Below are 13,146 nucleotides of genomic sequence, written 5' to 3' on the forward strand. Positions count from 1 at the left end.
GTTAAACGCTGAATGCCAACGCCGAGTGAAATGAAAACCCAGCTGAGTGGATAACGCTCTCAGCACTGAGCCATGCTGATGAGTTTAAGGGACAATAATGTCAGTCGCTCGTTGCCTCCCACACCTCGTATGATGCAGCCTGGTTCTGATGCACAAGGCTATACGAGGCTGTGGGTGGTTGACTACTCAGAGCAGCTGGGCTCTGACAAACCTCACATCCTGCGAAAGAAGTTAAACCAGGAAGGACGTGGTCTGATTTGCTTTGAAATGAGCTTCTTGTATCTGGCCCTGGGCTCACTAAATTAAACAAAGGCTTCCAATGCCTGGTCCATGCTAACACTGTTTTACTGTGTTTTTAACTGTGATTTTTAAAAACAAAACCGATTCCAAATATTTTCAAACGTACCAACTGTGTTTTTGAATGCGTCACTGACCACAAAAGGTTTTTTGATCCAGTGTTGCCATTACAGCCACACAAGACACTCCAGAACCACAGAAATGCATCTTCATTATAATCAGCCTAAAACAATTATTTTAACCACAAATTGAATCTTACCATTAAAATCAACTAAAACAATTGTTTTAATCACAGAAAAGTATTTTTAAATTCAGTAAGCCATTAGAATCAGGTCAGAGGAGAATCAGAGGATCATTAAAATCAGAGGAGATACTGTCGACCATGCCAATTGAGGAGTGCCCATGAGCACAAATTCTCACAAACATACTGGCTGTTATAGCTGAAAAGATCACAACGGGATCTGTTATATATCTATTATAATACCATTTGTTTCAAAAATTGAATGTCCAACAAAAGCTCATGGTCAGGTGTCCAAATACCTTTGGCCAAGCAGACAATTTCGAATTTGGACACCTACTCCACTTAAAAGAATCACATTAAAAAAGTAAAGCACCAAAAATAGGTTAAAAGCATTGGGTGGGGCAGTTATCGGGAAAAGGCGGCTTATAGGTTTTTACTAGGGCTGTCGAAGTTAACGCGATAATAACGCATTAATGCGATCTCAATTTAACGCGATTTAAAAAAAAGTGTGCCATTAACGCAAATTCTATTTGGCCCTGCGAGTCATCCGTAGTTCATGTTGAGACTTGACCGTGCACCAACGTTTTAACGTCGGACTTGCCACCGTTTGTTTCATTTGCGGTTTGTTAACATAATGTAACCGAGCATTGTAGTGATGCACTTGCTTAATAAAGAAATAAATACACGCTATATTCACAAGTTGTCGGGATCATAACACTTTATTACTTCTTCTGTTACGGTACCGAATAGCAAACAGCTAGAGTCATACTGTTAGCCAAGCATGCTATTCCATGCACTATGGAAGCCCCAAAGGGTCAAAACACACTCACAATGTTTGCTGATGGAGAAATTTTAACCTACAATCTGACATACAGTGTATCACAAAAGTGAGTACACCCCTCACGTTTCTGCAGATATTTAAGTATATCTTTTCATGGGACAACACTGACAAAATGACACTTTGACACAATGAAAAGTAGTCTGTGTGCAGCTTTTATAACAGTGTAAATTTATTCTTCCCTCAAAATAACTCAATATACAGCCATTAATGTCTAAACCACCGGCAACAAAAGTGAGTACACCCCTTAGTGAAAGTTCCTGAAGTGTCAATATTTTGTGTGGCCACCATTATTTCCCAGAACTGCCTTAACTCTCCTGGGCATGGAGTTTACCAGAGCTTCACAGGTTGCCACTGGAATGCTTTTCCACTCCTCCATGACGACATCACGGAGCTGGCGGATATTCGAGACTTTGCGCTCCTCCACCTTCCGCTTGAGGATGCCCCAAAGATGTTCTATTGGGTTTAGGTCTGGAGATATACTTGGCCAGTCCATCACCTTTACCCTCAGCCTCTTCAATAAAGCAGTGGTCGTCTTAGAGGTGTGTTTGGGGTCATTATCATGCTGGAACACTGCCCTGCGACCCAGTTTCTGGAGGGAGGGGATCATGCTCTGCTTCAGTATTTCACAGTACATATTGAAGTTCATGTGTCCCTCAATGAAATGTAACTCCCTAACACCTGCTGCACTCATGCAGCCCCAGACCATAACATTCCCACCACCATGCTTGACTGTAGGCATGACACACTTATCTTTGTACTCCTCACCTGATTGCCACCACACATGCTTGAGACCATCTGAACCAAACAAATTAATCTTGGTCTCATCAGACCATAGGACATGGTTTCAGTAATCCATTTCCTTTGTTGACATGTCTTCAGCAAACTGTTTGCGGGCTTTCTTGTGTAGAGACTTCAGAAGAGGCTTCCTTCTGGGGTGACAGCCATGCAGACCAATTTGATGTATTGTGCGGCGTATGGTCTGAGCACTGACAGGCTGACCCCTCACCTTTTCAATCTCTGCAGCAATGCTGACAGCACTCCCGCGCCTATCTTTCAAAGACAGCAGTTGGATGTGACGCTGAGCACGTGCACTCAGCTTCTTTGGACGACCAACGCGAGGTCTGTTCTGAGTGGACCCTGCTCTTTTAAAACGCTGGATGATCTTGGCCACTGTGCTGCAGCTCAGTTTCAGGGTGTTGGCAATCTTCTTGTAGCCTTGGCCATCTTCATGTAGCGCAACAATTCGTCTTTTAAGATCCTCAGAGAGTTCTTTGCCATGAGGTGCCATGTTGGAACTTTCAGTGACCAGTATGAGAGAGTGTGAGAGCTGTACTACTAAATTGAACACACCTGCTCCCTATGCACACCTGAGACCTAGTAACACTAACGAGTCGCATGACATTTTGGAGGGAAAATGACAAGCAGTGCTCAATTTGGACATTTAGGGGTGTAGTTTCTTAGGGGTGTACTCACTTTTGTTGCCGATGGTTTAGACATTAATGGCTGTATATTGAGTTATTTTGAGGGAAGAATAAATTTACACTGTTATATAAGCTGCACACAGGCTACTTTTCATTGTGTCAAAGTGTCATCTTGTCAGTGTTGTCCCATGAAAAGATAAACTTAAATATCTGCAGAAATGTGAGGGGTGTACTCACTTTTGTGATACACTGTATATACGAAGTCAGGGGTCTCTGCTGGATAGTATTACTGCCTAGTATGTGAGTGAATAAAACAACCTTACAGTTTTCTCCTGTCCCAGCAGTTTTTAACATAAGTACATTTAGCATAAAATGTGTTCACCATTTTAATTGTAACATTTCACTTAAAAATGCTTGTTTTCTATAACATTTACACAGATTTTTTTTAAATGCGATTAATCGCGATTAACTATATGAAATTCTGAGATTAATCGCGATTGAAAATGTTAATCGTTTGACAGCCCTAGTTTTTACATTTAATTATGAATGAGAACCTTTTAGAAAATTTTGGGAAATGGCTAGTGTTGGCAAACCACAAAAATGTGGTAAGGATTTATTCTTATTAGTGTGAACCAGACCTAAATTATTATTTAAACAGCCTGAGCAGTATCGGGATAAACTTATTGGGATAAACGGGTTGGCAAAAATAAAGAGATAAACAAAGAAATATTCGAGTACTACATGACTATTAAGCTAGTGAGTGTGAAATTGTTGCATTACATTCAACAACTGGATTATTTGATGTCCCAGCATTCAAGGATCATGCCCATGCGACCCCACTGCCACCAAGCTGTTTGTATTTACATATGCGACATTTAGCAGCTTTTATACAAAGCAACTTACTGATTAATGAAGGGTTAAAACCCTGCAGGGGCCCAACAGTAGCGTTTTGGCGGCGGCAGGACTTGAACAGACAACCTTCTAATTGCTAGTCCAGTACCTTAACCGCTGAGCTATTACTGCCACCTGTTGATGCCAGTTTCCCCTATTTTGCCATTCGTCAGACAACCTTTCACCTGGATCTAGCAGAACAATCTTTTCCGCAGGGATTTTTCACAGGCTGTCGTGCTGCTAATGATTTCTTCAGCAGGTTGCCGCTTCCAGAGCTCACCCCTTCAACTTTAGTACAGTCCAAGGTTGAGGGGTTGATCAAATACTGTCAGTGTTACCAGTCACTACAGATCAATGAAAGCTGAAGGGATGGTTTAGTATTATGTATAAAAACCCCTCTGCAACAGCAGAGGTGAAACACCAGGCATGTTAAGTAGTGGGTGGCTTGGTATGTAGCACTGTCGCCTCACAGCAAGAAGGTCCTTGATCCTTGGGTGTCTGTGCAGACTGTCCAAAGACATGCAGTCAGGTTAATTGGCACTACTAAAATTGCCCTGTGTGTGTGTGCGTGCACCCTGTGATGGACTGGCGACCTGTCTGGGATGTTTTCTACCTTTCGCATAGGGAATTGGACCCATCACAACCCTGACTAAGATAAAGTGGTGGTAAAACAGACAATGAATGTTAAGCAGTGCCTCATTTCGTTCATGTGTTTATCAGCATGTAAAAGAGTTATTAAACTCTAAATTTGAAAATAGACTCCATAGTCCCTTTTAAGACTAAATGTAATTAGATTTTTTTTGTAGGGCTGGGGGATATGAATATACATATATCAGAAAGCATTCACACCGCTTGACTTTTTTTTTTTTTGCACAGTTTGTGTTGTGGATTTAACCTTGAATTGATAAAAGTAACCTTAATTATCCATCAATCTAGACTTAATCACCTGTAATGAAGTGGAAACTTGTTTTTATCATTTCGGAATGTCAGTTTAAAATCTAACACTGGAATCTCTTATTTATAAAAGCATTATTTCAACTAAGGTCCATCTGTAGCTATTTTAATTGACTGGAAAAGGTACTCAACTGGGTGTAGCCCACATTTACACTGCATGGAGTACAAGGAACAGTCTGTGGATCTCTGCAATTAAACTGCCGCAAGTCATAGGTTAGGGTAATCCATTAGGGTAGGGTAACAATATCAAAGGCTTTGAGTGTTTCCAAGACCACAGACTTAATCATTTTGAACCGGAAGAAGCATGGCTCAACCTGCAACCTGGCCATTCAGCCAAATTCAGCCAAAGGAGGTAAGAAACAACCCAACAATCAATCAAATCAGTCCTTTGCAGAGATGGGAGAACATGTTGGACAACCACAGAGCAGCACTGCTGAGTAAAAGGCATGTAACAGCATGCTTGAAAAAGAAAAAGATTTTCTGGTCTGATGAGATAAAAACTCTTTGAGCAGAATATATCTTTTTAAAAACAGCACTCACTTGGCTAATAACATCCCTGCAGCATTATGCTACGGGGGTGCTTCTTAGTGGCAGGGACTTCCTGCAAGGTGCATGCAAGCTCACTGGGACAAAAGTTCACCTTTCAGCAAAACAATGACCCAAAGCATACAGCCTAAACAACATGGCTTAAACGTGGCTTAAGGGCAAGTATCTGAATGTTCTTAAGAGGCCTAGCCTGAGTGCAAACTTAAGCTCCATCAAACATCTGTGTAGAGGCAGTTTACCATCCACACCGACTACCGAGTTGAAGAGGATGTCATGAAAAATGGTATAAACTGCCCAAATCCAGGTGTGTAAAGCTTGTAGAGATGTATCCAAGACTTGCTGCTGCCAGAGGGGCATTTACAAACTATAAAACTCTAAAAACATCTAAAAGTGACTTCAGAACTTTTAGGTAAAGTATTCAGACCTGATGATTTCAACTATTAAATATAAATTTGTAAATAGGAATTGTATCCATTCAGAATAAATTCCACAACACTATAAAATGTGCACAAAATATCATGGGTCTGAATTCAATGTATATACTGTTTGACAACCTATAGCGTGGTAAGATCAAATGTTTACATACACTTGTTAGGGACATGTATATCATGACAGTCTGAAACACAGGTTAGACTGTCCACAGTCAAGCAAGCATTGGCCTTAGAGGCTGCCGTCCAAAGAGTAGCTTTTGTACCAGAATGGACACCTTTAACCTTAACTCTCAATTTCAATATAGATGTGAACCTTTGAATTTAACTATATGCTCAAATAAAGATTTGTTACTGCTTTAAGTTAAAAATTCCAGCTATTACTAACAAACGCCTAAAAGCTCACATCACCTATGTTTCACACCATTTTCTTTATATCTTAAAGAAATCTGTAAAGAAGAAAATGGAGCTGGAACAGAGTTGAACTCCTTTCTCTAGATGGGCCATATTACTCAATTTCCAATTTGCTGGAGGCAAAAGCACGGAAATAGCAAAACAACACACTCATAGAAGAACAAATACTTTATATAGAAGTTGACAAAGCGTGTTTGATAAAATTCTTGTTAAAATTTTTGGCAGTCAACAATGTGGTACAAAATACAGTCCAGAATTGGCTAGAACTTCAAGAATATGAAACAATACAATTATAAATACAATCCTGCATTCCAGCCATTCAAGATCACCATCAAAATCAATAAACTAAACAGTAGTAACAAATAAAATTCCAACATCGAGCTTCAATCATAAATCACAAATGCTATTAAAAACCAGAGCAGTGATCAAGATTCTAACAAACTGAGGTCATATTCTATTTGCATGTGTGGTATAATAATGTTATTAAATATTACAGTATATGTGCACGTTAAGCAGCTGAGTCACCTCCCTAAATAAAGCTGGAACTCTTTATAAACTTGTCTTTATTTTTTTGTAATAAAGACATCATGATGTCTGAAAGTTGAATCTATTTTTACTTGGATATTCCAGAAGAGTGCATGCCTGGGGCAGAACTAGTAGTTACTTCTTGCAATAAGCAGCTCCCTCCAATTTTCAACTACAGATTGGATTTCATTTTGTATTCATACAAATTCATCAGGGTTTTTTCTTTTTTGTACATCAAATTATGTTACTGAATATGTCATGCAGGCTGTTTTACACTGCCGGAGCCATAATATATTCATTATTAATAATGGAAAAATTATATATGTATTATTTAAATGCCCAAAATCGTAATAGAACAAAATGAGTCCTCCCAAATAATATTTAAAAATGCTTTTTTTTGCCTCAAAACATACAACACAAAGCAAGAGTACTGGAAAAATCTATGTAACCTTATTTGGCCAGTGTGGTGACAGACTGCTACATATGATATATCATAACTGCACACAACACAGTTAATCGAACATGTGATGAATGTTCAATGCCTTTGGAAAAAAAGCCATAGATGCACTAGTTGCACAAAAGTGGAGCTCAGAAGTAAAAAGAAAAACAGCAGGACTTGATTTGAATTTAAATGAATTGAACCATTCTACCTGTTGGATGTCTAGCTTATATAATCAGCTAAGCTTGAGGATACTAAAGCATTGACCAGTCTACAAGCTTCTCACATTAACTAACCATCTCCAGGTCAGTTGGAAATGCACATCCAATTATGTTACTGAATATGCATGCAGGCTGTTTTAGACTGTCGAAGCCATAATGTATTCATTTGTAATAATGGAAACATTACATATGTATTAATTAATTGCTTAAAATTGTAATAGAACACAAAGCAAGAGTACTGGAAAAATCTATGCAACCTCATTTGGCCAGTGGGGTGACCGACTGCTACATATGATATATCATAACTGCACACAACACAGGTAATCAAACATGTGATTAATGTTCAATGCCTTAGAAAAAAAAGCCGTAGATGCACTAGTTGCATAGTTGTTCTACCTGTTGGATGTCTAGCGTATATAATCAGCTAAGCTTGAGGATTCTAAAGCAGTGACCAGTCTACAGGCTTCCCACATTAACTAACCATATCCAGGTCAGTTGGATGACCGTATAAATGTGACCAAATGCAGCCTCACTTCATGAGACATTAACCTAAAAAATATTGATACATTAACAAAAAGCTATATTTATTATATGCATACAAGTTAAAGAGGTTAAAGAGGTTAATTTAAAAGAAAGTGTCTATTTGGATCTGCTTAAGATGAACTGCATTAACATTATCTTGCATTCCATACCTGTCGTTCTTATATGTATTTTGTTCAGCTACAAAGGTTGGTGTGGCATATACAGTGTATCACAAAAGTGAGTACACCCCTCACATTTCTGCAGATATTTAAGTATATCTTTTCATGGGACAACACTGACAAAATGACACTTTGACACAATGAAAAGTAGTCTGTGTGCAGCTTATATAACAGTGTAAATTTATTCTTCCCTCAAAATAACTCAATATACAGCCATTAATGTCTAAACCACCGGCAACAAAAGTGAGTACACCCCTTAGTGAAAGTTCCTGAAGTGTCAATATTTTGTGTGGCCACCATTATTTCCCAGAACTGCCTTAACTCTCCTGGGCATGGAGTTTACCAGAGCTTCACAGGTTGCCACTGGAATGCTTTTCCACTCCTCCATGACGACATCACGGAGCTGGCGGATATTCGAGACTTTGCGCTCCTCCACCTTCCGCTTGAGGATGCCCCAAAGATGTTCTATTGGGTTTAGGTCTGGAGACATGCTTGGCCAGTCCATCACCTTTACCCTCAGCCTCTTCAATAAAGCAGTGGTCGTCTTAGAGGTGTGTTTGGGGTCATTATCATGCTGGAACACTGCCCTGCGACCCAGTTTCTGGAGGGAGGGGATCATGCTCTGCTTCAGTATTTCACAGTACATATTGGAGTTCATGTGTCCCTCAATGAAATGTAACTCCCCAACACCTGCTGCACTCATGCAGCCCCAGACCATGGCATTCCCACCACCATGCTTGACTGTAGGCATGACACACTTATCTTTGTACTCCTCACCTGATTGCCGCCACACATGCTTGAGACCATCTGAACCAAACAAATTAATCTTGGTCTCATCAGACCATAGGACATGGTTCCAGTAATCCATGTCCTTTGTTGACATGTCTTCAGCAAACTGTTTGCGGGCTTTCTTATGTAGAGACTTCAGAAGAGGCTTCCTTCTGTGGTGACAGCCATGCAGACCAATTTGATGTAGTGTGCGGCGTATGGTCTGAGCACTGACAGGCTGACCCCCCACCTTTTCAATCTCTGCAGCAATGCTGACAGCACTCCTGCGCCTAGCTTTCAAAGACAGCAGTTGGATGTGACGCTGAACACGTGCACTCAGCTTCTTTGGACGACCAATGCGAGGTCTGTTCTGAGTGGACCCTGCTCTTTTAAAATGCTGGATAATCTTGGCCACTGTGCTGCAGCTCAGTTTCAGGGTGTTGGCAATCTTCTTGTAGCCTTGGCCATCTTCATGTAGCACAACAATTCGTCTTTTAAGATCCTCAGAGAGTTCTTTGCCATGAGGTGCCATGTTGGAACTTTCAGTGACCAGTATGAGAGAGTGTGAGAGCTGTACTACTAAATTGAACACACCTGCTCCCTATGCACACCTGAGACCTAGTAACACTAACAAATCACATGACATTTTGGAGGGAAAATGATAAGCAGTGCTCAATTTGCACATTTAGGGGTGTAGTCTCTTAGGGGTGCTTTTATTTTTGCTATTCTTTTTAATAGTTTTTATACTTAGATCACGACAGAAATGTGAAGTCCTAGATCCTAAAACTTGTAAAGTTTTCAGTTTCCTGATTGCATGTAAATCTGTCCTGTTTCTGTCTAATTTTAAGAAATTGTTCTATATTTGTTGTTCTCTCTCATAATTTAGCTAATTTTTAATGAACTGTCTTATGCTGCTCTCTTTGTTTTTATCTTAATTATTCTTGATGTTGATGTACTTTTTTGATTTTGTACTATGATTTGTATGGTGTATGTACGTATTTGTTTTTGATTATTTGTCTTATGTAAAGCGTCTTTGAGTATCTTGAAAAGCGCTATATAAATAAAATGTATTATTATTATTATTATTATTACTCACTTTTGTTGCCGGTGGTTTAGACATTAATGGCTGTATATTGAGTTATTTTGAGGGAAGAATAAATTTACACTGTTATATAAGCTGCACACAGACTACTTTTCATTGTGTCAAACTGTCATTTAGTCAGTGTTGTCCCATGAAAAGATATACTTAAATATCTGCAGAAATGTGAGGGGTGTACTCACTTTTGTGATACACTGTATATATGGTTAGCCTTATATTATGCATACAATAAAAGTATTTGGCTATATTGCTCACCCCTTCTTTTAATCATGACTGCTCATTAACAAGTGGCAGACCAAAGCCTTTACATTTTCTTTGCTTCGAGCGAAAAGTCTCTTCCCTCCTAACATATATGACTTGTATAGCTAATCATTTAAAGCTTTTTATTTTTGTTCATGGCATGTCTAGATTGCATACTTGACTCGTATTTATCAATGACAAGTGATTGCACCGTCTTTAACTGATATTCTTTGCACCATGGCCCATTCAATTCCAGTAATGCCACTGGTAGTGAGTATACAGTAAGACCACTGATGCTGGTTATCTATACACAAACATAAGCAAAATGTGTGTACAGCTTCTCATAAGCCATTTTGGTGTCATATATATATATTATATATATATATATATATATATATACAGTACAGGCCAAAAGTTTGGACACACCAGCCAAGTTTGGACACACCTTCTCTTCAATGTTTTTTCTTGATTATTTTTATTTTCTACATTGTAGATTAATACTGAAGACATCCAAACTATGAAGAATTATGTAGTGAACCAAAAAGTGTTAAACAAACCAGAATATGTTTTATATTTTACCAACTCTACCTCTGCACAACCCAACTGATGGTCTCAAACACATTAAAAAAGCAACAAATTCCAAAAATTCACTCTAGACAAGGCACAAACATTCATTGAAAACCATTCCAGGTGGAAACCTAATAAAGCTGGTTGAGAAAATTTCAAAGAGTGTGCAAATCTGTCATTAAAGCAAAAGATGGCTACTTTGAAGAATCTAAAATATAAAACATATTCTGGTTTGTTTAACACTTTTCTGTTTACTACATAATTCCATACGTGTTCCTTCATAGTTTGGATGTCTTTAGTATTAATCTACAATGTAGAAAATTTAAAAAAATTAAGAAAAACCACAGGAATGAGAAGGTGTGTCCAAACTTTTGGCCTGTACTGTATATATATATATATATATATATATATATATATATATATATATATATATATATATATATATATATATATATATATATACTGTATATATCAATCATATGATATATATGGTCATATATGGTTAGCCTTATATTATGTATCCAATAAAAGTATTTGGCTATATTGCTCACCCCTGCTTTTAATCATGACTGTTCATTAACAAGTGGCAGACCAAAGCCTTTATATTTTCTTGTATATATGACTTGTATAGCTAATCATTTAAAGCTATTTACTTTTTTTTTTTTAACTATCTAAATTCAATAAATAAATGAAAGAAAGCAGAATCCTGACCTTCTGTGCAGTCCTTTGTGCATTCCTCTGCGCTTTAAGCAGAAAGCCATGTCCTCATTAACAAGACAGCGCGCATCACAAATACTACACTAGCGTAATAAGTAGTATGTCAAAACAGCACGCCAGTCGTGGTTCTGACATACTCATTAGTATGCTAGTATGCGGGTTTTGCACGGTGCCGAAGCGACGCATTCTGGCCGACACACACGACACTGCGAACACTACTTATTCATCGTTTTCGGCATTAAATTGTAATGTCATGCTACACCGTACGAGTATAAAAAGCAATAAAAAAAAAGCCCCCTTACTGTTCATAATAGTCTATTAATCATATGTTATCCAACAAGTAACGTGAGGTCACAGTGTTCCGCACAGTGCTCCGACCACTTAATGATTTCTGATACCAATAAACTAAATAAATAAAACTGAGAATTAATTTTCCTTATGGTTACTTTACTATTTAAACAACATTTTGCGCACTGTCACGGTTATAATAGGAGTAAATACTTTTATTAATTCGTAACACACGGACACGTTGGACATAATTGGAGAAGCTGTCACTGTATGCTATCATGTTAGCCCCATGTCAGTTTAGAGAAGGCTTTAAATGACTTTTTACCCTCATTCGACAGGTAAAAACGAAAATGTCACATTACAGCGGTATTGGAGACGGTTCGTCCAGCTGCAGAGTCGTCAAATTGACGCGTATTTCTATTTGCAATTAAAAAGTAAACCGAATTAGTCCGTACTGTGCGGAATACAGTGACCAGCGCACTGAGGTAAAGTTCTGAGCTAGCCATGAGGGTAAAGTGTGAGTGCGTGCGCGCGCGCGCATAGTTAAATACGTGGGTTGGTGTGCGTGTGTGTTTGTGTCCTAAGGGTGAGGATAAGAGTGAGGACACAAACGTGGTGTGTGTGTGTGTTGACGGTGTATGATAAGTGTGTGTGTGTGTGAGGAAATAAGTGCACCGGGAGTGCGAGTACGTGCGTGTGCCAACATACTGAGTAAAAGTGCGCGCGCGCGTGTGTGTGTGTTCCAGTCTGCACGCGCATCAATGACAGAAGGGTCAAAGCTGCGTTTCTTGAAGTGTACCACAGAACACACACACCCAGATAAAACGCTCGAGGTTTAGTGAAAGGCAAAGCAAACCGTGAGACACTTGTAATGAAACGAGAGGAAAAGAAAAAGGTTCCCCGCTCCCTCCAAAAAAAAACAAAAAACAAGCCGACTCACCGTTTCAGGATCCAGAGACTGCGTCCTCCGAGCGGCTCTTGCTCCGCCGAGGCTTCATTCCACTGCCGTCCATTTTTCCCCGTTTCTCCCTGATATCTCTGTTCAAAATAAGGAGCTGTGGATACAGTCTCGACCTTTCTTTACGCACTCAGTCAGTCAGTCTGCCGCTACATGTTGCTCTCTCAGTCTCTCTCTCTCTCTCTCTCTCTCTATCTCTACCTATGCGAGTAGCTTTCTATCTCTCCTCTCATTCTTCGAGTGTCTCTCTCCCTCAGCCTCTCTCTCTTATTTAGTTAAAATTCAGTATATATGCCCCGTCACCTAGCAACCTCCCTCTCCCTCACTTCATCACTCGCGCTCGCGACACGTGTTGAATGCTAAACTTGTTGAGAATTCTCGACGCCAAAATGCCTATGCTAACGCTCACCGGCACACCACTGTATACAATTTATAACCACTCTCCTCTCCTCACTCCTCTTAGTCGCCAGCCTTGTTTTTTTACTCCCTCACCAAAGGGAGGAATAAAATAATTCACAAAATAACCTGCACCAGACAGTAAAAAAGTCTGACATGGACAGAGGACGTTTGGTCGATGATACAAGTTGTTT

The 13,146-nt window shown here is 39.3% G+C and overlaps 1 protein-coding gene across 1 annotated transcript in view; it reads right to left on the minus strand.

The window, feature by feature from the left end:
- grin2da (glutamate receptor, ionotropic, N-methyl D-aspartate 2D, a) overlaps nt 1-12,694 on the minus strand; it is a 232,600-nt gene extending 219,906 nt beyond the window's left edge. The window contains exon 1 of the mRNA XM_062985506.1: nt 12,539-12,694. The gene's annotated coding sequence lies outside the window, so the exon portion shown is untranslated. The remainder of the gene's footprint in view (nt 1-12,538) is intronic.
- Between the last annotated feature and the right edge of the window lie 452 nt (nt 12,695-13,146).

This window comes from Trichomycterus rosablanca, chromosome 2 (assembly GCF_030014385.1).
Source record: "Trichomycterus rosablanca isolate fTriRos1 chromosome 2, fTriRos1.hap1, whole genome shotgun sequence".
In the NCBI taxonomy this organism is placed as follows: Eukaryota; Metazoa; Chordata; class Actinopteri; order Siluriformes; family Trichomycteridae; genus Trichomycterus; species Trichomycterus rosablanca.